Below are 23,449 nucleotides of genomic sequence, written 5' to 3' on the forward strand. Positions count from 1 at the left end.
CCAGTTCTGGCTGGGAGCTGACCGGATGGACTGCCCTGCAGTGGCCCAGAACCCTGAGACCCAGGGCTCTGGGTGATCCAGCAGGGTCCTAGGGCAGGTGGGTTGGGCATCCTGGGGCAGGGAGGCCAGTGGAGCAGGAGCCTGTGTGGTTGGCTTTCCTGTTCCTGGGAGTCATCAGAGGCCTTAGGCTCTGTCTCTGAGAAGAAATGGGCCCTGGGCTCTGGGGAGCTGCTGCTGCCTGGGCCTGTTTCGGGGAGGAAGAGTACCCCCTCCTTCTACCACATTCTGGGTGTAGGCTCACTGGGCAGTGGGCAGCTTGCTGTAGGGTTCCTGAGGGCTGTGTAAGCCTCAGCTGTGGGGCACAGGTCCGTCTTACAGGTCTAGTGCATAGTCCCTGGCTGAGAGGAATGGCTGGGCAGGGAGTCCTCAGCTCTCCACCAGCAAGGCTCCTCAATGCTGGGCCCCCACCGACCTCTGCGCCTGTGGCACCCTACACCCATGCCCTGCACCTGTGCACCGTGTGCCTCTGCACCCCTGCACCTGTGCACCTGCGCCTCTGCATCCCTGCATCCTGTGTACCCCCTCCACCTGTACACCCTGCCCTATCACTCTGCACCCCTGCACCTCTGCACCTGTGGCGACCCTACACCATGCACCCATGAATCCTGCGCCCCCTGCATCTCGCACCCCTGCCACCGCTGCACCTGTCGCCTCTGCACCCTCATCTGTACCCCCTCCACCTGTGCACCCCTGCCGGCACTCTGTACCCTCACCTCCCCTGTGGCACCCTACACCCCATGCACCCCTGTGAATCACTGCACCCCTCGTCTCACCCCTGCCTGCGCCCTGCACCTGTGCCCCTGCGTACCTCACCCTGAACCTGTGAACCGCACCTGTCATCTGCTCTCGGTCACTCGGACCCCTGCAGAAGGCCTTTTTGCTCCCTCAGCCCTTCTGGAACCTGTGTCTGTCTTGCTTGGTCTGGGCTGCATTTGATCCCTCCCTGTGAGGACATGGCTACCCATTAACCTCCGTGATGCCTTCTGGTCTCCTTGCCCAGGACAGCCTACCTGCCCCCCCCAAACCCAAAAGTCACTCTCTGTGTCCCCACCATTGGCTCCACTGGACCCCCAGCCCATCAGAGGCTGTTTCTTCCCGACCACTTGGACCTGGCTTGTTACGATGAGCTTAGGAACAGGGGTGCCCGTTCCATCCCCACTATCCCCTGGGAACTGCGTGGGATGGGGAGGCTATGGCGGCACTGCCCAGTGCCAGTGCCCTCACACTGCAGGGGCCTCCTGGGCGCTCTGGGCCCTGGGGCAGTGCTCAGCAGTGCTGACTCCTCTCCTGAGCCTGACCCTGGCCTGCCGCGGAGCACCTTGGCCGAGAGCATGGCCTGTTTCCTTTACCCGGCAAGGCAGGCTCCAAAGCCTCCTTGGTGTTTGGGAGGAGGCGCCCTCCTGCTCAGCCTGGGGTTTGCACTGCCTGTTTCAGATCCACTCCTATACCGTGGCTGCCACAGTGACCACAGCCTTCGGCCACCTGTCTGTTGCTGAGACCAAGCTGCTCAGGGACCCGGAGGCGGCCGGCAGGTGAGCTGGTGTGGGACCCTTCCTGTCTGAGGCTGGCGTGTGTTGGTGTTAGTACTGCAGAGACGTGGTGGTGCGGGTTGAGAGTGGGAAGGAGCCTGAGGAAGGAGATTGCAGCGACCAGCTTTGAGCTCCGTGTGGAGACCAAGCTCCACCATCTTGCTGGGTGTGGGGGGACAGGCATGTCCTCTGGGCCTTTCCCAGCTCCTGACCATCCATGGTGCAGGAATCTGGACCAGCTGCAGTGTGTGTGTGATGGCTGGCAGCTGGGTGAGAGGGAGCCTCTGGAATCTAAGGAAGACTGCTTGAGGTTCAAGCTCACGGTGTTGGCCTAGAGCCGATGCAGGGGTCAGCTGGCCGTGTGAGGTGGTGGGAGGAGGCTGGTCGTGTGCTGACTTTCAGGAGACCCCAATCTGTCATGAGTGTTTCCTTCCCTTGGGCTGACATGGCCAGGCGTGTCTAGGAGCATGGCAGGGCCAGCTGTCACTTGAGGGCTGGGCTCTGGCTGCCCAGAGTGTGAGGCTGGCACTGTCAGCCCAGGGCCTGGCCCACAGGAGGGCTGAGGCTCAGGAGCTGGATGTGGCTCCTCTTTCCAGGTCCCACAGATCCCAGCTCTGGAGTCGTGTGCTCCCTTTGTGGGGTTGGGGTAGCCACCCTGGGATTGCCACTGTGAGCTGTCCTGGCCAATACCTGGCTGGCCCTGTTCAGCAGGTTTCTGCAGCTTGTCCCTGGCGGTGCGGAGGCGAGAATCTTCGGCGACCCGAGGTGCCTGGCTGGGAATCCCTTCTACGGGTGACTCCAGCGAGGCCCAGGCTTCCTGCCCTTGGTCGCCCCCGGTTGGAGCAGAGCAGAGGCTGCACTAGTCCCAGCCAGGTGTTTGCCTGAGGCCACCGCCTGTGGCGTGGGGGCCTGTGGCTCCCCACCTCTCGAGGCTGAGGTGTGCTGGTGCTGCAGGACTGGCGATGGCAGGAGGTGGATGGGGGGTCACGACTGGCTTAAGTGTACCCAAACGGCCTGCACTGTTGGGATAGAGTCCCAGAAGCCTGGGTGATCTGTGGTTGCTGCGTGGCCAGGTATTGCTGCGGACTAGCTTCGGGCAGTGAGCCGCAGGGGCAGTGAGTGTGCTTGCTGCCTGGCTGGGCCTGCAGCCTTCTCACGTCCCCGTGCCTGGCGCAGGGCAGTGGGGTGGGGCGGGAGTGGCTGCCCAGGAGGCTCCAGCACTGGGCCCGAAGTGGGGTGCAGAGAGGACTTGTTGCCCCTTCCTGTTGTGCCTGCCCCCTTGCCTGAAGCCGGGGATGTGGGGAGCCCCTGGGGACTGTTGTCGGAAACCCTGAGCTGTGTGCACATGCGTGTGGCCTGCACACACACAGCCCCCCGTCTCAGCACTCCCAGGCGCTACTCCCCTAGGCCACGGGCAGTTCTCTCTGTAGGCGAGCCTCCATCCTGACCCTGAGCCCCCGTTCCAGCTGCAGCAAGTGCGGCTCCTGGCTGCCTGGCTGGCCATCTCTGTGGAGCAGGCGCTGAGCAGGGCCGTTCTGGCCAGCGGGAACCGCAGGTCATGCGTGCCTGTTGTTGTGTAGGGCGTGTGTGACCGGCAAGGAGCAGTGCCTGTGGGTTTCCTGGTGGAGGTGGCAGGTGCAGGGGAGAAGGGGGCTCTGGGTGGGGCTTGGGGAGGCCTGCACGCACCTCTGCAGCGATCAGTGGGCCCTCGGGTGCTGGGACTCCTGCCCTCTCCCCGCCAGCTTCTGGAGGCCAAGGCTGGGGCAGGTGCTGCCCACAAGCCGGAACTGCAGCACGTGGCCCACTGTGGGCCCCGTGTGTGTGTGGGGTCTGCAGGTGGGGGGTGTGCAGGCCCAGCCTCCTCCCACCTTTGGGGCTCCTAGGTTCCACAGGAGGGGTTCCCTTCCCAAGAGCCTGGCAGGCTGCCCTTTGTGGGGCTTCCTCCTCAGCCCACATCTCGAGCCGCAGCCCCCAGCCAGTGAGGGACGTGGGGCAGAGGCCCTGAGTCGAGGGTCCTGGATGTCACCGCCTGGCCCCGTGGGGACTCCCGTTTGGGGCTGGCGTGGGGACCGTGGGTGTGGTTGGTCTGGTTGTGCCTGGCGGTGCGGCCTGCCGCAGGGCGGCACTCTGCTGGACGGTGACTGGTGAGTGACTAGCTTGCAGGCCGGGCACTGGTGGGCATGGGGGTCGGGTTGTCGGTGCCCAAGGAGGTCCCGACCTGGCCGCGGTTTGTGGTTTGCTTTGCAGCTGCTTCGGAGGCTGGAGAGGGCGAGAATGTGCGCCCTGGAGGCGCCCCGGCCTGGCGACGTCAGGAGCTGCTGTTCTGGCGCTGGATGGTGTGGCCGGCTCCCTCTCTTCTCCTAGCCTTGACCACAGCAACCCGGGACGGGGGTCTCCCTAATTCCCAGACAGGAGAGGAGGCTGGGGAGGCCACATACACACTTGGCCGCGCAGCTGGTGTTGCGACCCAGGCCTGCGGGCTCAGAGCGGGAGCCCTTCCCAGAGGTCTGTCCCAGCTCTGAGGCCCAGACTTATGGGGTCAGTCTCCCAGAAATCTGGCCTTTGCGCCTCCTGGCCTCAGGCCTGCTGGCGTGATGGGTAGCTGTGCACAGGGGTGGGCACTGCCCCCAGGCCTCTGTGCGTCTGTCCCCATTGGCTGCGGAGCTGGGCCTGTGCTGATGAGGCCGGGCTCGCTGCCTGCCTCTTACTGGGTCTCTCTGCAGGATACGGTCTTGGACATCTGCCCCCTGGAGACCTCGCCGCCCGCAGCCCAGGACCCCGCGTCGGGGGTGGCGAGTTGGAGCTGGTGGCCCGGGAGTTGCAGGCCGTGCAGAGGCTGCAGGGAGCTGCAGAGATCTCGGCGCGGCCTGGGAGGCCAGGGTGAGAGCTTGGGCGCTGACATAGGGTGTGTTTACGCGGCCCGTGGAACACTGCTGCCGTTGAATCCACTGGGAGGAGCGTGGCGAGAGGAGTCCCCACTGTCCCGCCTCAGCCCCTCGTGCTGCACTGCTGTCTGCAAGCAGGGGCAAGCCTGATTTCACGTCTTCTGAGAGCGTCTTGAAGGAACTTGGGGCATAGTTTCCCAGAAATCTTCAGGACCCCATCAAGAGGGGGTGTTCCCAGCAGCCTGCAGCCCCTTCCCCTCTGCTGTGCTGACCGCTGGAGGTGCTGGATGCTTGCAGGCACTTCTCAGGGCTGTCTGCCACACCGCAGGGCCTTGGGCCGAGCTCCCTGAGGGCCCAGGTCGGGGCCACGAGCCACAGGGCACAGCCTCTCCTCCCTCCCCTGCCCCGCCAGGCCAGCTGCCTACAGAGCCTCTGGGATGGGCCTGCCTGGAGGGTCAGAGTGGCCTCCACAGGTGGTGTCCTCTGGGGTCCGCCCGCTGCACGCTCCTGTCCTGGGAGACTGGGAAGGCAGGAGGCCAGTTTAGCAGAGGGTGTGGGACGCTGACACTGACTCCGGCACGGTGGGTGGGGTTGGGGCTAGGTGGCTCGAGGTCTGCACTTAGCTCTGAGCAGGGGGACTTGGTGACCTGGGTGAGTGGGTTGGGCCTGCAGCTGGGTAGTCTTCGGGGCCTTCGAGAGGTCAGGCTGCTGGCCCTGTCCCGAGCCCAGTGCTGGCTCAGGTGCTTGGTGAGGGTTGGCACTGGGGTCGGCCCCTTCCCAGGGAGGAGTGGGATCTCAGGGCGCTGCTGGGGGCTGGTGTTGGGGCTGAGAGGACCCGAAGCCTGTGTCCTGGGCAGGATGTGGCTACCCCTGGCTCAAGAGCTGCCTTCTCTCGTGCAGGTGGAGGCTGGGGGCCAGAGTGGAGTGCTGTGCAGCGGGCCTCACAGGAGGCCGTGGGACGGGAGCTGACAGCCCTTCAGTGGGCCTGGGAGCAAGGTGGGGCCCTGGCCCAGCCCCATGGGCCCGCCGGCTGGTGAAGAGGGACACTGGAGCCTCGGGGGCCCAGGCCTGCGGGCTGCCGAGGTGATTGGGCGCTGAGGGCCGAGAAAGCTGCCTGGAGGCCGAGCTGTGCCGGCTGCAGACACAGTGTCGGCAGGAGGCTGGGCAGGCTGGCCAGAGCCACACCCGGCCTCATCTGGATCCGCCGCCTGCTCGTTGAGGGCCGTGGGTGTGTTCTCCTTGAGGGGACCTGCCCTGACGCCCTGGCTGGGCCTCGGAGGCGCAGGTTTCAGGGTGGCCCTAGGGATGATGCAGGCGACACCGTGATGTGCTCGCCTGGGCCCCAGGCTGTCCCTGCTTTGGGCCCAGCTCAGGCCCTTGGCTAGCAGTACCGGGTGCAGGCATGACAGCCCCAGTGTGGTGTCCGTGGGCATCCAGGATCAGAGAGCACGCAGAAATAAGTGTAGAGGCCTCCCTGCAGGGGTGAGGCTCTGTCCTGCCCCCGGTTCCTGTCTGGGGAGGGGTCTGGTCTGTGCTCAGCCCCAGGGGAAGGGGACCCTGGGTCGTGGTGGCCAAAGCTGGGCGGCTCAGGGCTGCCGGTGCCTGAGGGTCAGGCACAGCCTGCAGCATGGGCTGGGCACCAGTGTCCTGGGGAGGCAATAGCCCTGACACCCCATGCACACTGTGTCCTGGGCCCCCCTGCACGCCCCACCTTGTGCCTTTGCCTGGTGTGTGTGCGTGTGTGTTGGGCAGGGAGCGCTGGCTGGGAGCCTGGGGGTGGGATGCTGTTCCTTTCCTGGGGGCGGTGCTGGGGGGTGAGGAGGCCACTGTGGACAGAGGGGGCTTTGTTCATGAGACTGTTCAGGGAGCTGGGCTCGGTCCTGACAAAGGGCCATCTGTGTCGGATGTGCCCCCAGCTTGCCGGAACAGACTCGCCTCGTCCCAGGGGCTCAGCCTCATCCGCCTCCCTCGCCTGGCTCCCCCTTGGCTCCCAGTTGAACCCTGCTGGGCGGGCTCAGGGCCTGTCGGCTGCCTCCTGCTGCCCAGCCAGGTCAGGCCAGCGGACACTTCCAAAACCTGGGGCCCCGGCAGAAACGTTCTCTCAGTGGCTCTTCCTGCGTGGCTGGGGTGTGCTGCAGCAACATCTGGGCTGGTCTCCCACCCGCCGCCTCCCCGTCCCTTGGGGCCCTCCCCCGAGCACTGGTCAGACCAGGCACACTGGTCAGGAGTGCATCCCTGACCTCTCATTGGCCTGGACCCTGGAGACTCTCTGGCCTGGGGTCCCTCCTCCCTCCCAACCACAGCCCCCTCCCAGCTCCTCCTCGGGGCTCAGCTGTGCTCAGGGCACCACGGGCCCGACCCTCACCCTACCCGACCCCAAATGTCTGAAGTCCCTTCTGGAGTCCCTGCGGCCGGCCCTCTCCGCCTGCCATGCCCTCAGCTGTCCTGACCACCGGATGGGACCCTTCTCATCTTGAAACAGTGCACTCAAAACTCCCTGCCGTCCAGGGACTGCTGTTGAGCCAGGACACCCGTTGGCCCTGGGAGCTTGACGTTTAGAAGCCAAATGCAAGCTCGGTGTCATGGAGCTGCCGCCTTGTCAGACCCATCTGCGGATCCAATACAACCCATCAGAACCCCATGCGTGTCTGTGCGGCTTTGGTGTGGACTCTGGGTCACATGGGGTGGGACAGGCCCGGGAGGCCCAGTCTGTGGGGCGGCGCTGAGGTGGCCCAGGAGCAGGTGCACTCTGGCTGCTGAGGACACCGCGGGAAGGTGCTCACGCTCCGTGGCCGGAAGCACAGATGAAGGGTTGCCTTTCTGTAGGCGGTAGGAGGCGCAAGACCAGCCATGTCCATCCCCGCCAGGCTGCGGTCTGTGGCCGCTCTCCCGCCTCCCTGTGGTGACACCGCGGGTCCACGAGGCCTGAGGCAGCCCCTGGGGCAAGACGCAGTGCCGAGCTTATGGGCACACGGCGGCCCGGCCAGCGGGGGCAGCAGGGGCAGGCGGGTGTCTGTGAGCACGGCTCCCCCAGGGAGGACGTGCAGGGGCCTGCGCAGCCTGCGGGAGGCAGAGGGCACCACACCCCAGAAACCCGCTTCTCAGAAGACCCCACAGAGACAAGGAGGCCGGGAGCCAGAGCAGAATCCCGTGACGCTGTGAGGGACCCAGCGTGGCGGACACAGGCAGGCACCCCACGAAGAGGAATCGGGATCATCGTGTGACCCAGACCCGCTGGGTGGGCGCAGGGCCTGCGCAGGGCAGGGAATGGGCTGCTCCGTGACCTGCATGAGCTTGCCCGCACAGCAGCCGCCTCAGTAAAGGACCAGGCCTCTGGGGAACGTGAGAGGGAAGGACCTACGAGGAGGCCCTCAGAGAGAGAGCGAGAGGGGCCTCCGTGGCGTCCCGCCGGCTTTGCAGACCTGTGCCGTACCTGTGCTGGCCTAGCCGGCGTTTTCATCGGATATGGCGCCAGCAGCAGCGTCCGCTTCATCTCGGCACCGCGCGCTGCCTTTCCCGTGCCAGCTCCCGCCTCCTGGCCCTGACCTCACCACCCACTGGCCAGCTTCCTGTCCCTTCAGGTCAGGGTCTTCTCGCTGTTGGTTGACCAGCCAGACCTGGGCTTGGGGCGGGTGCGGCTGGCTTGCCGCCCGGCGGTCAGGACACCTTGGTGGTGGACACCTGTGGCGAGGATGTTTCCAGTGTCCTGCTCTCAAAGTCAGATTCCGGGGATGCGGCGGTTCTCGGCGGCACATAGGAGAGAAATCCAGCCGGAAGGGCACAGCTGGTGGCCTGGTCCACCCAGCCTGCCCCCTGCCGAGGTCCTGCCCTGCCAGTTGTGCGCCCCCAGCCCTGCCTGGGCCCACGCTCCTGTGTCCCCCACAGGGTCTTGGGTACTGAGTGTGGCCAGCCGCCGCCCTCCCCTCTCTGCCCCTGCTTGGCTGAGCTGGCTGTTCCCCACTCATCCGTCAACCAGGATTCACGCAGTGCCTGGGGTGCAGAAAATGACCCTCATGAACAGGGCGGCCGTGGCCGTGTGATTGGGGTTGAGGTGTCAGAGAGGTGGTGGTTGGAAGCCTGGAGGACGGGCACTGGTGACCACGGAGGATGGTCAGACAGAGGAAGCAGGGTCTGTGTGGAGGGGGCAGCACAGCAATGAGGGGGACAGGGAGGGGCAGGGGCTGCAGACTCTCCGGCCGTTGGGCTCTTCCTGAAGGCCCCTGTGCTGCTAGGTGAGATGTGCTGGGGGGTCACCGCAGGGGGCGGTGGGGGGGCAGGCTGGGGCCGGCGGGTTCGGTAGATTTGAGGTCGGGTCGTGGCTGTCTAGGTTGTGCGGCATGTGAGCTGACAGCGCTCTTGTTTCCCGTCCTGGTTTATTCAGATGATTATTTATAACAGCCAAGATTTGTTCCCTCCCCTTTTGGGGACAGTTTTAAATTTTGGTGGTAAAAAGCTAGCCTTAAATTTACCATCTTAACCATTCTTACGTGTATGGGTCAGCACTGTTACGCACATTCACCTGCTGTGAATTAGATCTCCGGAACCTTCTCACCTTCCCAAAGTGCTGCCTGGCCCCATCAACACGCAGCCCCTCCCCAGCACTTTGTGTGGACTGGACTCCTCTAGGGACGTCCAGGAGTGGAGAGCACACAGTGTCTGTCCTCCTGAGACTGGCCGAGGTCACTCAGCATGATGTCCTCGCGGTTCGTCCTCACGGTAGCAGGTGTCAGGCTTCCTCCCTTAAAGTAAGACTGAAGAAGATTCCATTTATGGACAGACCACATTTTCTTTCTTCTCCTTCTTCCAGCTGTTGGCTGTTGTGGATAATGCGGCGGTGAGCGTGGGTGTGCAAATACCCCTCTTCTGCTTTAGTTTTAGGGCTGCCTGGATCGCCAGGGGCCAGATGTGGCCATGAGGGAGGGCAGCCCCGCGACGCTGGGCCGTGGAGTGCAGGGACCAGACGGGCCTGGGGCTTGTCTCCCTGGGGGACTCGGCAGCAGCAGGCGGTTCTCCCAAGGTCAGTCCTGGGGTCTGGCGTTGCCCTCCCTCAGGGAGCTCTTCACGGAGAAATGTACTTAACATTTCCTCAGGGCCCAACAGTGTAACATGTATTTAGTCCTAACACCACAACCGCAGTTCGAAGAAAAAAGCAAAACCAACTACCCGCACACTGAAAACACGAACTCTTGCGTCACTAGACTGACCTGCGTAGGATAGCAGGAACTGTGAGGCTCTGCGCGCCTCTGGAACCTCAGTCGATCGCGCGTCGTCGGAACCGCCAGCCTTGCTGACTCGGGCTGGTGTTTGCTCTTCTACCACAGATGACGGCAAGGGCGTGAAGCTAGGTTTGTGCAGGTGCCGTAGGAGGGAAAGCAGTGCTGCGCCTTCCTGGACTCGAGCTGTCTGGTAATTCAAATACCTTGCGGTGCCCCGAGAATTCGCTGTGGCACCTTTGGGTGCCTCAGCACACAGTCTGGGAACTGTGGGTCTAGGCAATGCAAGTTTTGTGTTTTCCCTTCTGTTTCCCTCCACTGGTGTCATGTTTTCAGATCTGTCCTTGAAGCTGTGTGTTCAGCCCATCCCTGCTTCTGTCCAGTGGGTGACAGCCCACAAGTACCTGTCCACTTCCACGGGGGGACACCTGCTGCCACCAGCTCTGCCATCACAGAAGAGCGCGCCCTCCGACGAGCCTGGGAGCCCAGGAGCAGAGCAGCGGAGCCCTGCCTGGCTGGGGACACCTGGTTGGGCTCCCTTCCGCCCCACACTCCCACCAGCTGTGACATCCTTGTCCCGAGACCCTCCCTCAGCATCGTCCGGCTTCCACAGGTTTGCAGGGAATGGGCATTAAGTGGTCTCGAATTTACCTGACATCTGTCCACTCACTGCCCGTGAGCATCTTCGCCTGCACTTCTCAGGTTCCCTCAGTGCGGCTGTGCCAAACCGAATCCTTGGGTCCCTTGTGTCTGGGACGGCACACCTGACTGGTTTACTCATCACAAGTATGGTCTCCATTCTGCCATCTGGTTAAACACTTTCGCTCATGGTTTCCCTTTGCTGAACAGAGAACTTACATTTTGTTTTCCAATCGATCATCTTGTTGCTTCTTGGTTCTCACGGCGGCGTCTGGAGACACGCCGCCTCTCCTACCTCATATTCTCCTGCGTTTCCTTCTCTCGGATTTTTCCTTCACGCTCCGTCTTCCCTCGTCCAGAGTCACCGCGTGGATGGTGTCATGGTTTTCCTACCGTGAGCCAGTGCCCAATACCGTCTCCACACGGACGCGCCCTTTCCTCATTGATCTGCTCTGCCACGTCCTCAAACTCAGTTCCTATCTGTCCCAGGGCTCTGTTTCTCGTCGGGCCTGCAGAGGCACAGGCTGGAGAATCGGCAAAGGACGGAAAGCCTCTGTGGCGGCTGCAGTCTCGTTCTGGCCACGTGGCTAACACTCCACCCATCAGCAGCGGGCGGCAGGCGTCCCTATGTCCCTCTGCCGGGACGCACACCCAAGGCTTCCCCATTAACTGCTGCGCGCTCACTGGGTGCTTTCTGTGGAGGTTTGGGACTGTTAGAAAGTTTTCTTCTGCTCTTTTTTCGAAGAGCTTTTTTAGATCATAGATTTCAAATGCTTTGTCTTCACAAATCAAGACAATCACAGGATTTTCTCCTTCTCCCCTTTGTAATGAAATACATTGCATTAACTACACCAATACTCTTTTCGCACGTCGAGCCATCCTTGCATTCCTGTAAAAAGCCCTATTTTAACTTTTTTTTTTTTTTTAAGATTTTTATTTATTTGACAGAGAGACAGGCAGCGAGAGGGAACACAGCAGGGGAGAGGGAGAGGAAGAAGCAGGCTCCTAGCCGAGGAGGCCGATGTGGGACTCGATCCGGGCCCGGGATCACGCCTGAGCCGAGGCAGACGGCAACGAGTGCGCCACAGGCGCCCCCTTAACTTTTTTTTTTAAAGAAAGATTTATTTATTCAAGAGAGAGAAGCGAGCATGGGGGAAAGGGGAGGAAGGGTCAGAGGGAGAGGGAGATGCAGGCTTCTTGCTGAGCAGGGAGCCCAGCGTGGGGCTGGATCCCAGGACCCGGCATCATGACCTGAGCCGAAGGCGAACACTTAACGACTGTGCAGCCAGGTATGCCCCATGAATGTGTTTTCTTTAAGAACCGTAAACTTTACTGAAACCATGAGTACCCTTGACGAGTCTCTTGTCGTTCTGCTTTTAATCCAAACATGTTTTCAAGTAATCCTGTCGTGACAAACTTTCTGGGCCTTAGGTGCCTGAGAATACCTTTGTTCCCCCATGTGAGTGAAAACCTGCTTGGATATAAAATTCTAGGTTCATAGTTATTTTCCTTTATTATTGTTGTTATTTTTAAACATGTTGTATTTTCTTTTTTTTTTTAGATTTTATTTATTTATTCGACAGAGAGAGGAGACAGCCAGCGAGAGAGGGAACACAGGCAGGGGGAGTGGGAGAGGAAGAAGCAGGCTCCCAGCGGAGGAAGCCTGATGTGGGGCTTGATCCCATACGCCAGGATCTCCCGGGCGAGGCAGACCGCTGTGCCACCCAGCGCCCCTAAACATGTTGTATTTTCAAGTGATCTCTATACCCTCCCAGGGCTTGAACTCACGACTCGAGATCATAGGCGTATGCTCCACCACTGGAGCCGCCAGGCACCCAGTATTTCACTTTAATACTTAAAAGTTTTTATCCACCGCGGCGCCTGGGGCTCCGCCGCCAGGTGAAGCATCTGCCTTCGGCTGGGCGCTCTTGATCCGGGGTCCTGGGACCCGGCCCGTCGAACGCAGAGCCTGCTTCCTCCCTCTGCCCCTCCCTCCTGGTCTCTCCCTCTCTTTCTCTCTAAATAAATAAAATCTTTACAAAAATGTTTTATCCATTGTCTTCTTTCATTAATCTTTTCCTTGGTGCGTTTTATTGTGGGCGACGGCCGCGGGTCGAAAAGCTGCGGATACTCGCGCGGGCTCGGCGGAACAGGCCGGGACTCGCATGTAGCCGGCCGGCAGAGGGGAAAGGACACCGCGTCGGGCGCCAGCGCTTTCCGCACGGCGGACAGCGAAGCTCGCACCTGGCAACGCCGTCCTTAGCTCCGTCTGGCTTTGAGCTCTACGAGTCCTACGCTCCGCTTCCCCTGTCCTTTCCCCAGCGACGTGCTTGTGGGCTTCAGGCGCGCTGCTGCACGGACCGCCATCCCTACCGCGGACGAGGCCCGGCTCGCGCTGGGGACGTAGGGCTGCTCGCCCGTTTTCAGCGATTTCGGGCAATGCGTCTGCGGACACCGGCGGCTCATGCGCGCACGCGCCATCCGCCCTGCGTCGCACCCGCCGTGCGCTGCGGCAGGGGCGAGGCCCGTTTTCCTAGGCGGGTGCACCGGCTCGCACCCCTCGGCGTGCACGGCTGCCACGGCTCCAGGACCCCACTTGGCCCGCAGCCGCTCGGGGCTGTGCGCTGAGGTCTACTGCGACGCCCACGGCGGGTCTTGGCCATCTGCTCACTGACACTGCGGGACGTGCCTGTTTGCGTTCCCCCATTTCCCCGTTGGGCTGCCTGTCCTCTCTCCGCTATCAGAGGCTGCTACTGCGTTCACACGGGGTCCCCGTCCCTCGTGCTGCAAGAGCGCCTCCCGCTCTGAGACCGGCCTTCTCGCCGCGTCGGCCGAGCGCCTCCGGTGCCCGGGCGCGTCCGCCGCTCTCCCACCCCCGTGAACGCGCTGGTAACCACTCGGCCTGACCACCGTCTCCACCCCGTTAGCTAAGTTCGTCTCCTGCTCTGCCTCACGGAGAGTTTTCTGTTTCGTCTTTGTTTAAGCAGGCTTCACGCCGTGGAGCCCAGCGGGGCTTGAACTCACAATCCTGACATCAAGAGTGGGAGCGCTTACCGCCAGGCCACCCAGGCTCCCCCTTCACGAGGTTTTTGAGTCTGCCTGGCCCTTTGCATCTCCATACACATTTTATAATCAGTTTCTCAACTATTGGGAAAAACTGTTGGCTTTTCGCTTGCAATCCCATGGAGCGTATAGATGCGTTTGTGGAGCGTGACCGGTTTATAACGTTGCTCCTTCCAATTTATGAACACATCCTAGGTGTGGCGATCTCATTAATGCTTTCTGGTATTCAGATAGACCTGAAATACCTCCTTCGTTAGATTTGTTCCTCAGGATTACAAACAGCACGTGTAAATACGTGTGCATGGATGTGATACACAAGCACATATGTATGTTATACACACACACAGATTTTCTAAGTCTTGAAAGCTACAGAAATACAACTCACTTCTGCGTACTGACCTGGTATAAAGCGATCTCGCTAAACTCACTTGTCAGTTGTGAACACTTTCCTATGGTTCTTTGGACTTTCGAAGCACCCAGTGATATCACGTGCAGCAACTGAGGCTATTTTCTTAATCTCCAATTCCTATTCCTTTGGTTTCTTTTTCTTGCTTCCTGAGAGAAGGCTGCTTCCGGGAGCTCCTAGCACAATGCTGAGTCGACGCGGCCGACAGGGCCATCGCGCGTCTGTCGCGTGTGGCTCAGAGAGAGGTTCCAGCTCCTTACGGGACTGCTCTTTGCGACGGATTCTTGTAGACGCGTTTTATCGGATCAAAGCATTCCCTTCCACTCTTAGTCCCCTGAAGGTTTTTAAATACGTCACCAACAGTTATTGAATTCTCTTAAGTGTCCCTTCTGCATCTATTGATATAATCTTATTTTTTCATTTAATTTGTTAATGTGAAGAATTACGTTTAAGAAATCATTTCAAATAAAAAGCCTGCAGCGGTATACCCTACCTTCCGTGCGCCTTCACCCAGATTCCTACACTTTACCCCTTTGTTCTCGGTCTGCACACGCATGTAACACGTACACACCGTGTGATAGGTGCGAATGTGTGCGTTCACGTGTGTTTGTACACATGTGCTTCTTCCTTCGGGGAGCAGGCTGCAGTCACCGTCTTTTCCCCTTACCTCGGAGTATTCCGGAAGCAAAAGGACTTTCTCCTACATAACCTCAGTTCCACCTTCAGAATCAGGGAAACACCGGGGCCCAGCGTCCCCGTCTATTGAGAGGCCACGCAGCTCCCCCACGGTGCTGCCGACACCCCTTCGTGGAGTCCGTGACCAGGCCTGGCTCGTGTGTGCATCTGGCCACCGCTCCTCGTGTCCCTCCACCTGGAGCAGCTCCTCCGTGTGTTCTGCTTCCATGACCAGTCTGTAGGATGCCTCTCCATCGCGTCCCGACTGGTGGGATGATATTGCTCGAGGAGGCCGTGCCTTCTCAGTGCGCCAGCTGGGAGCCACGGGGGCCAAGCTGTCCCGCGGTTGGTGCCACTCATTTTTATTACTCGGTGAGAAAGGCATCTGAGGATCCCTCTACTGTAAAGTTAACTAAAATGTCGTTGTCCAGCCACGTGGTTGTGCTACTTTTTTTGTCATGTGGACTGATTCTGTTTGCTGATGTTTTGTTAGGGTTTTGTCCCATTGGCCCTGGTGGCTTTAGATTTCCGTTCCCCTGTGGGTTGGATTTTCCTGGTTCTTCACATGCAGAATCATTTTGGATTGTATCCTGTGCATTCAAATATTATGTTATGAATACCGATCTTCTGAAAATCCCACTGAGAATGTTGATGTATTTTTAAAAAATATTTTATTTTTGATAGAGACACAGCAGGGGCTGCAGAGCGAAAGGAGAAGCTGACTCCTCGCTGAGCAGGGAGCCCGATGGGGGACTCGATCCCAGGATCCTGGGATCATGACCTGAGCCAAAGGCAGGACTTCACCATTGAGCCCCCAGGTGCCCCAAGAATGTCGATATTTTGGTTTAACACGATCAACCCAGCCTTCTGTGGTGTGGTTTCAGCATCAGCTCTGTTTTCAAAGCCTTTTCAGTGTTACTTGGATCGTCCTGTGTGAGCCGACCTGGTGGCCAGTGTGGAACCGGGCCGTGGTCTGTCCGTGGCTCACGTGCAGACTGCGCAGCGTGCACGGTCTGGCGCAAATGCCACGGGGATGCTTTCTGGAGCGTCTTCCCCTCTGCCGTCTCTCCAGGAATTCCTGGCTCCCTGGGGCTCCCCCCAATCCTCTGTCAGAATCTGGGGCTTTAGTCACCGCCCCCGCCCCCGCCCGACTACACACTCCCCATGACCGTGCCTGCATTTGCAGACAGAGAGCAGGGCTTGGCTCTCTGCCCTTCCCTCGGGCAGGAGGGTCTCACCCTCTGGGGACCACGTCTCCTCCACCGGGAGATGAAGGTGCGTCCCCTAAAGGCGCTGGTGAGACTGTGTCTCCATTGCCGGCTGGGTGGGGGTCGCCTAGGGGCAGATGTGAGGACACCCGACCCTCTGCCTGCAGCTCCCTCAATCTCCGTGGGCTTCGGGTTGCCCCTTTCATTCCTGCCCCTGGGCCACCCTAGAGAGGCTTCCCTGGAGCTTTCCCTGCCCGGTCCCCACCCTGTTCTGGCTTTCAGGGTGGGCTGAGGCCAGGCCGGGCAGTTGGAGAGGCGACCCTGAGACCCACCTCAAATTCTGGCTCTCCCCACAGCCTGCCTGTTCTTATGCGCTTTCAGAGTCCCCTCAGCCCCACTCACAGTGTTCTTTCAGGCTGCGCTGGGTGGGAGCGCAGACGACGGCGTCTGCTTCGTCTCACCTGGGGAAACCCAGGACATGAGAGGAGTAGCGCAGGGCGCAAACCTGCGCCCCTGGCTTGGATTCAGCAGCTCTTGCGCCCGAGCCCGCAGGGGCTGATCCTGACTGGCGCCTGCGTGTCTAGGCCTCGTGGAAGTAAGCGCGGGCACCTCGTCACCTGAACACTCGTCCGCACCACTCAAGAGGGGAATGCTCTCAGCAGCGCGAGGCCGTCTGCCACCGACGGAAGCCCTCCTGTGCACCACGCTTCCTCCTGCGAACGTGAGACGACGCCTCTTCCTTCCCTCCTCGTGGTTTACATCGTCCCTGGTAAACGGATGCACTCTGTTCTTTAAACAAAACTCAGACTGACCGTCTTGGCCCTTTCCGTGGGCACGTTCAGGCCATTCACATCGGATGTGATCCCTGCTAGTTAGCGTTCAATCTGCCATTTTAAACGCAGCCGCTTCCTCCCTCTCCCTCCCTCTCTTTTCTTCGGGCTGACTCTGGGACACTTCACGGGGCTCTCTGCGCTCCCCTCCCAGAGCTCGCTGACACCCTCTCCTGTTTGTTTTGGCCTTAGATGCCGCGGCCGGTCATGCTTTAATTCTGCGTTTTCCACACATCCTCATCCCTCAGCATTTCATCACAACGACCACATGCTCTCAGCTCTTCAATCGTCCTTGCCCCCCAGCCCCTCGTTCTGCAATTATTTTCTTTGCCGGAGCGGCATCTTTTACTGTCTTGCCGCTGCGCTCGGTTCCTGTTTGAGGAAGAACTGTTGTAGGCCGGCAACCACGTGGCTTACCTGTCGGTGCTGTAAGCGGGCCACACGTGGCCCACACTGACAAGCGGGACGGACTGACCCCTTGCAGGTCTGGGGTCAGCAGTCCCACTGGCGAAAATCTGGCCGCTCCTTCTGGAGGCTTTGCTGTCCTGCCCTCCCAGCTTCAGTCGCATTCCTCGGCTCTTCCCCGCGGCCCCCACGGGCTCTGCGCTCCCAGGACAATCGCCCGTGTCAGGGGCCGGCTACTCCCATCACAGCCGCGGCATCCCGGCTGCCGTGCAGACCCAGCTGATCCCAGGTTCTGGCGGTTGGGACGCGGGCGTCTCTGGGGCCGTTATTCCCTCCAGCGGAGTGAAGACATCACCCGTTGTCGGGTGGGCTCTGCTGTTGCAGCCGAAAAGTCAGCCGTCAGAGAGCTCTCAGACCTCCGCGTCCGGCCGCTTTCAAGATTCTGCCTCTGGTTTTCACCAAAGACAGATTGTATGGGGGACCAGCTCTGGTTTTTTTGTTTTTGTTTTGTTTTTAAAATAATGCTAGGGGTTGGCTGGGCTACTTGGATTCGGGGTTTGGCCGCTTTCAACAGACAAGAACGTCTCAGCCGCGTCCTCAGAGTGCCGCTGTGCCCAGTCGGGCGCTGGGCTTCCAGTGACATGCGGGGTAGAAGCTTCCTGCCACTGCTCTCCATCCTCTCCCTCCGTGGCCCCCGCCCCTGCCCCCATGCGCCCTCCCTCCATCCTCGGGGCTCACCCAGGCATCCACTCTGCTCGTAATGCTTCCTCTGATCCTCAGTTTTGGTCACCGTGTTTCTGAGTCCCACCATTTCTGCTTAGTGCGTCTTCCCCATCTTGTCCGTGGCATCGGCGGTTTTCAGGGCGGGTCCTGGACCCCGCCTGGCACCTCCAGTCTCTGTTGGCTTCTGTCTGTGTTTCTGCTGGCTCGCTCCTGGAGCCCAGTGTGCTGGCTATTGTGTTTGAACAATGACTTGTGGGACCAGTGAGGGCTGTGTGGAGAGTCCCTCCCGCCCTGGCGATTCCACGTGCTTCTGCCGGAGCCCTGGAGGTGAGAGCCTGCCCGGTCCCTGCAGCCAAGGTCAGGGCCGAGACCCCAGCCCTCCAGGCCAAGCTGCTGTCACCCTGGGCCCTTCCAGAGCTTGATGACCGCTCTCAGCTCATCTGGCATGGCCGCCAGAGATGTGGAGTTGCTCCTGCTCTCTCCTGAGGGACTCCGGGCACCGCGGGGCTCCCAGCGCTCTCTCTGTGGGCTTGGATCAGCTTCACCAGCCTTCCAGGCGGGCTGGGGGCATGGAGCCCATCCTGGTGACTGCATGGACTGATGGCCAGTGCGGAGGGCTGCGGCTGGGCAGCAGCCAGACCCGGAGCGGAGGCAGCAGCTGGCTGGAAGCCTGGCCGGAGTGAGGTGCATGGGGTCGGGCTTGCCGCCCAAGCGAGGAGAGCCCCAGGACAATGTGTGCGGCAGGAACAAGACCTGGCCAGGCTACGAGGGCTGTCATGAGAGACATGGCTGGGGGCTGGCAGGGCCAGAGCTGGCATGGGGGGGACTTTAGAGCCAGGCCTAGGAGCTGGATACGCGGCAGTGAGGGAGACAGACTGGCAGGCTGGGAAGGTGTTTCTGGGTTGAACTATGTCCCCAAAGGTGCGTTCAAGCGTAAACCTAGCGTGTCCAAAGGCGACCTTATTTGGAAACAAGGGCTTTGCAGATGTTGTCGATTCGATAGGAGGTCACTAGGGTGGGCCTTTCCAACATGACACGTGTCTTCCACGACACGGAAAAGGCCCTTGATGTCCAAGGCAGATGGGAGTGGTGCGTCCACAAGCTGAGGAAGGCTAAGCATTGCGGCTGAACCGGCAAGGAACAGACTCTGCCCTAGGAGCCCACCCTGCCCAGGGTCCCAGCCCCAACCACTCTGGGCCTGCCCTCAGGGCCAGCCTGCACCCCACCCACTCACCGCTCCACCCCCACCGGAGAAGATGGAAACACAAGAGTTGGGGGAGCACCAGTGAGTCAGCACAGACCGGGGCCTGGGCGCTGCCTAACTGGAGACAAGAACAGGATGCTGGGGTGACGGGAGTAGGGATGCAGCCTTGCAGGTCTGGGGCTAAAGATGGGGCTTTTGAGCATGCCTTTGGGGGATGTGGGGGAGGGCAGAGGGAGCGGCTGCTGAGAGGGGCAGGGGACCTGGGGGCAGCCCCTCCTGAGAGTGGAGGACACAGGGAGGTGCTTCTGGCTCTCCTACTCCACCTGCCCCTCCTCGGCCTCCTGGGCCTGCCAGGAGTGGACCTGTCGGGGGAGCTGATGCTCCCTCCCTCCTCCCTCCATATGCTGCATGTGTGGCCTTTCAATGCAGGTCCTTTGTCCCTTGAGGCGGGGTGGGGGGCTTCTGGAGAGCATCCTGGGGAGATGAACCATCCCGAGGTTTGTGGGGGCTCTTCCTGGGCACAAAGGCAGGGAAGGAGAAGCAGCTGTGATGGTGGGTGTGGGGGCCTTTCCCAACCAGCTATCCGAGGGTTTGAGCTTCTCACAGCACCTCAGCTGTGCTGCTCCTGGATGGCCATAGCGGCCAGCTATCCTCGCCTACCAGGGGCACCGACATGTCCCTGGCCCCGGCGTGGACGGAGGGTGGCGGGCTGGGTCACCTGCACAGACCCAGAGAACTGCAGGGCCTCGGTGTCAGCAGGCGTGGGTGTGAGTCATGCTTCACCCCTGTGCATCAGGGGATCCTGGGAGATCTGCGTCCCTCCTCTGTTGGAGGGATGGAGGCACCTGGAGCGGCTCTGGGGAGCAGCAGGTGTACTCCCCTCCTCCACCCTAGGGCAGATGGCTGGGGTGTGGGTGTGGGGTTCAGGGTGGACAGGCTGGGGTTGGGGAAAGCATGCCCGGGATGCTGAAGATGAAGACCACCCAGCGGCCCTGCCTTCCACCCTCAGAAGAAACCCAGGACTCAACCTCCTACAATGCTAAGATCCTTTTTCCTACTATAGTGCTAGTCGCGTCTTACATGGGTATCAAAGCCTAACATAATCTGAATTAACACAACAACCTACAGCCTGCTTATCAGTGGGCGTCTTTGAAAGGAGCGGCGCGGTGCCCGGGGCCCACCGCCTTCTCCGCCCTCAAGGCCACTTGCAGAGGAGCCAGTGGTCAGCACGGCCCCACGTCGCGATCAGCTAACGGGGTCCTCGGGCCATCTGTCGAAGGTGAGTGGGTCACCCTGGTGGGCGGCCTGGGTGGGCTGCAGTAGAATTTCAGGGGTGAGCAGGACTGAGGGCCCGCGGGGCGTCGATCCTGGCTGTGGGGTGAAGCAAGGTGCAGAGGCTTCCGGGACGGCGCGCGGATCTGGCGTGATCCAGCTCCCCAGGGTCACCGGTCCCCGACCCCGCTGCGGTGCAGGGCTGTCGCCGTGGCAACGGGAGCTGCGGGGGGGCGGGGCGCCGGGACTCCCATCGTGCGGGGCGGGGCCTCGGGCAGGGGCGGGGCCTCTGGTGGGGGCCTTGCGGAAAACGAGCCGAGCGAGCAGAGCGTGGGAGCGCGGCCTCGGCCCGGCGCGAGGCTCCGTGGGCCGGCGGTGGGTAGGCGCGGGGCCGGAGGCGGGAGCGGGGCGAGCGGGGCGAGCGGGGCCCAGGCGCAGGGGCTGGGATGCGCAGCGATGCTGCAGGGCGGGCCCCGGCTGGGGCGCCGGCGGTGCGGGCAGAAGGGCGGAGGCACGAGCCTGCCGCGAGCAGCCTCGGTCTGGTCGGGGCTGGCGGCCTTCCTGCTGGCCCCCACCAGTGGGCACTGAGGAGGTGGCTAGGGGAGAGGGCGGGCAGGGGGCATGCAGGGGACTGCAGGGCCGGATCAGGACAGCCAAGGCAGGAGGGCCTGGGACCAGGTCTCAGGGAGGCCGGGAAGGGTGTGCAGGAAGGGTGCTGAGGCTGGCTCCGGCTTCCTGGGGCAGGGGCGGGGGCTTCTCCTGCGAACTCCCGTCGGGACGGGTCTGCCCTGGCATCCTCAGCCCGAGTTTGACGAGTGGCTAAGAGGGGAACGAGAACGCTGAGGAGTAGAGGGAGGGATTAGCGGGGCGGCGGCTCTGGCTCTTCGGCTACGTGGCCTGGCCGGAAGGCTGCTGGCCCCGCGGAGGCCCCAGGTGGGGAGGGTCTCCCACCTGGTGGGTGAAAATGGGGTGAGTGGGTGGGTGGGGAGCAGGAGCTCCTGGAACTGTGGAGGTAGCCGTATAGGGCGCTCCCCCAGATACCCTCCACTCCAGGTGTCTGAACTCAGTGTGGGGGTCCTGTGTGTGGCTGCAGGGTCCCCGGGGGGAGTGCTGGGTGGGGCAGCAGGCTTGCTGAGGTGGGAATGGAGGTGCCTGTTTGGAGGAGGGCCTCCTTCCCCAGTCCTGGGGGCAGTGGTGTCACCAGGGGCAAGCTGAGCACTCGCTTCACAGTCACGGGTGACATTAAATTTTATGTTCTTGTCTAGACAGGGCAGTAAACAGAGCCCAGGGCCAGGGGTGCTGTGGAAGGAGGCGCGGGGTAGGGGGCCTGGCTGGAAGTGAGTGCAGGTGACGGTCAGAGGGTGCGGGCGGGCGTGCGGGCCCAGGTGTGAGGACCCAGTGGACTGTGGGACACCGACCAGCACAGTCACAACAGTCTGTGCCAAGGCTGGGAGAGGTGCAGGGGGCTGGAGCCCAGAGAAGGTCGAGGTGGGCGACAGTGGAGGGCGGCTTCTGAGATGGCCCCAAAGGTGCGGGGCGAGGTGGCCAGGGTCCACCCCTTCACAGTAGCAGGGCAGTGTGGGTGCGCGGGCGCGCAGGCGGGGCCGTGCACCTGGCGGGAGACGCTGCTGGGACGCGAGCCTCTGTAGGCCGGGGGGGGGGGGGGCCCTGGTGGGAGCGGGGCTGGGAATGGTCCACACGGCCTGGGGTGGGTGGACGGGTGAGTAGGGGACACTGAGTCGGCCGAGGCAGGGAGAAGAGATGCAAGGCTGGGGTAGGGAGGCTTGTGAGAGAGGGTCCTCAGTCCTGGACCAGAAAACATGCCGGGAGCGCGGCCGCCGCGCCGGGGATGGGGCCTGGGCCTCCGCGGGCCTCCGGCGCTCCCCGAGCGAGCGCGCAGAGCGGAGGCCGCGGGCCCGACTCCCCGCTTAAGCAAGGCGCCCGGGGAGGGGGAAAGGACGCCGGAGGGCCGGCGGCGTGGGCCCAGCAGGGACAAACCACCGGGGCCCCGGGACGCGCGCGGCGGCGAGAAACCACTTCCGTTCCATTTCCTTCCTGGCGGCGCGGGAACCAGGTCTCGGGTCTCAGGTGGGGCTGCAGCGCCCCCTGGAGGCCCTGCTCCCCCTCCCGCTCCCGGTCCCCCGCACCCCCCCCCCCCCCCCCCCCCGCCCCGCACCTTTGGGGCCATCTCAGGAAGCCCGCCCTCCACTGTCGCCCACCCGGACCTTCTCTGGGCTCTGCAGCCCCCTGCACCTCTCCCAGCCTTGGCACAGACTGTTGTGACTGTGCTGGTCGGTGTCCCACAGTCCACTGGGTCCTCACACCTGGGCCCGCACGCCCGCCCGCACCCTCTGACCGTCACCTGCACTCACTTCCAGCCAGGCCCCCTCACCCCGCCTCCTCCTTCCACAGCACCCCTGGCCCTGGGCTCTGTTTACTGCCCTGTCTAGACAAGAACATAAAATTTAATGTCACCCGTGACTGTGAAGCGAGTGCTCAGCTTGCCCCTGGTGACACCACTGCCCCCAGGACTGGGGAAGGAGGCCCTCCTCCAAACAGGCACCTCCANTCCCGACCTCAGCAAGCCTGCTGCCCCACCCAGCACCCGCCCCCCGGGGACCCTGCAGCCACACACAGGACCCCCACACTGAGTTCAGACACCTGGAGTGGAGGGTATCTGGGGGAGCGCCCTATACGGCTACCTCCACAGTTCCAGGAGCTCCTGCTCCCCACCCACCCACTCACCCCATTTTCACCCACCAGGTGGGAGACCCCTCCCACCTGGGGCCTCCGCGGGCCGCAGCAGCCTTCCGGCCAGGCCACGTAGCCGAAGAGCCAGAGCCGCTGCCCCGCTAATCCCTCCCCCTCTACTCCTCAGCGTTCTCGTTCCCTCTCTTAGCCACTCGTCAAACCCGGGCTGAGGATGCCAGGGCAGACCCCGTCCCGACGGGAGTTCGCAGGAGAAGCCCCCGCCCCTGCCCCAGGAAGCCGGAGCCAGGGCCTCAGCACCCTTCCCGCACACCCTTCCCGGCCTCTCCCTGGAGACCTGGTCCCAGGCCCTCCTGCCTTGGCTGTCCTGATCCGGCCCTGCAGTCCCCTGCATGCCCCCTGCCCGCCCTCTCCCCTAGCCACCTCCTCAGTGCCCACTGGTGGGGGCCAGCAGGAAGGGGCCGCCAGCCCCGACCAGACCGAGGCTGCTCGCGGCAGGCTGCGTCTCCGCCCTTCTGCCCGCACCGCCGGCGCCCCCAGCCGGGGCCCGCCCTGCAGCATCGCTGCGCATCCCAGCCCCTGCGCCCGGGCCCCCGCTCGCCCCGCTCGCCCCGCTCCCGCCTCCGGG

The 23,449-nt window shown here is 62.2% G+C and overlaps 1 protein-coding gene across 1 annotated transcript in view; it reads right to left on the reverse strand.

The window, feature by feature from the left end:
- The window catches only part of LOC121105169 (transmembrane protein 121-like), a 26,442-nt gene that overhangs the window by 1,696 nt on the left and 1,297 nt on the right, over positions 1–23,449 (reverse strand). The window lies entirely within an intron of this gene.

This window comes from Ursus maritimus, unplaced genomic scaffold (genome assembly GCF_017311325.1).
Source record: "Ursus maritimus isolate PB19 unplaced genomic scaffold, ASM1731132v1 scaffold_25, whole genome shotgun sequence".
Taxonomy (NCBI): Eukaryota; Metazoa; Chordata; class Mammalia; order Carnivora; family Ursidae; genus Ursus; species Ursus maritimus.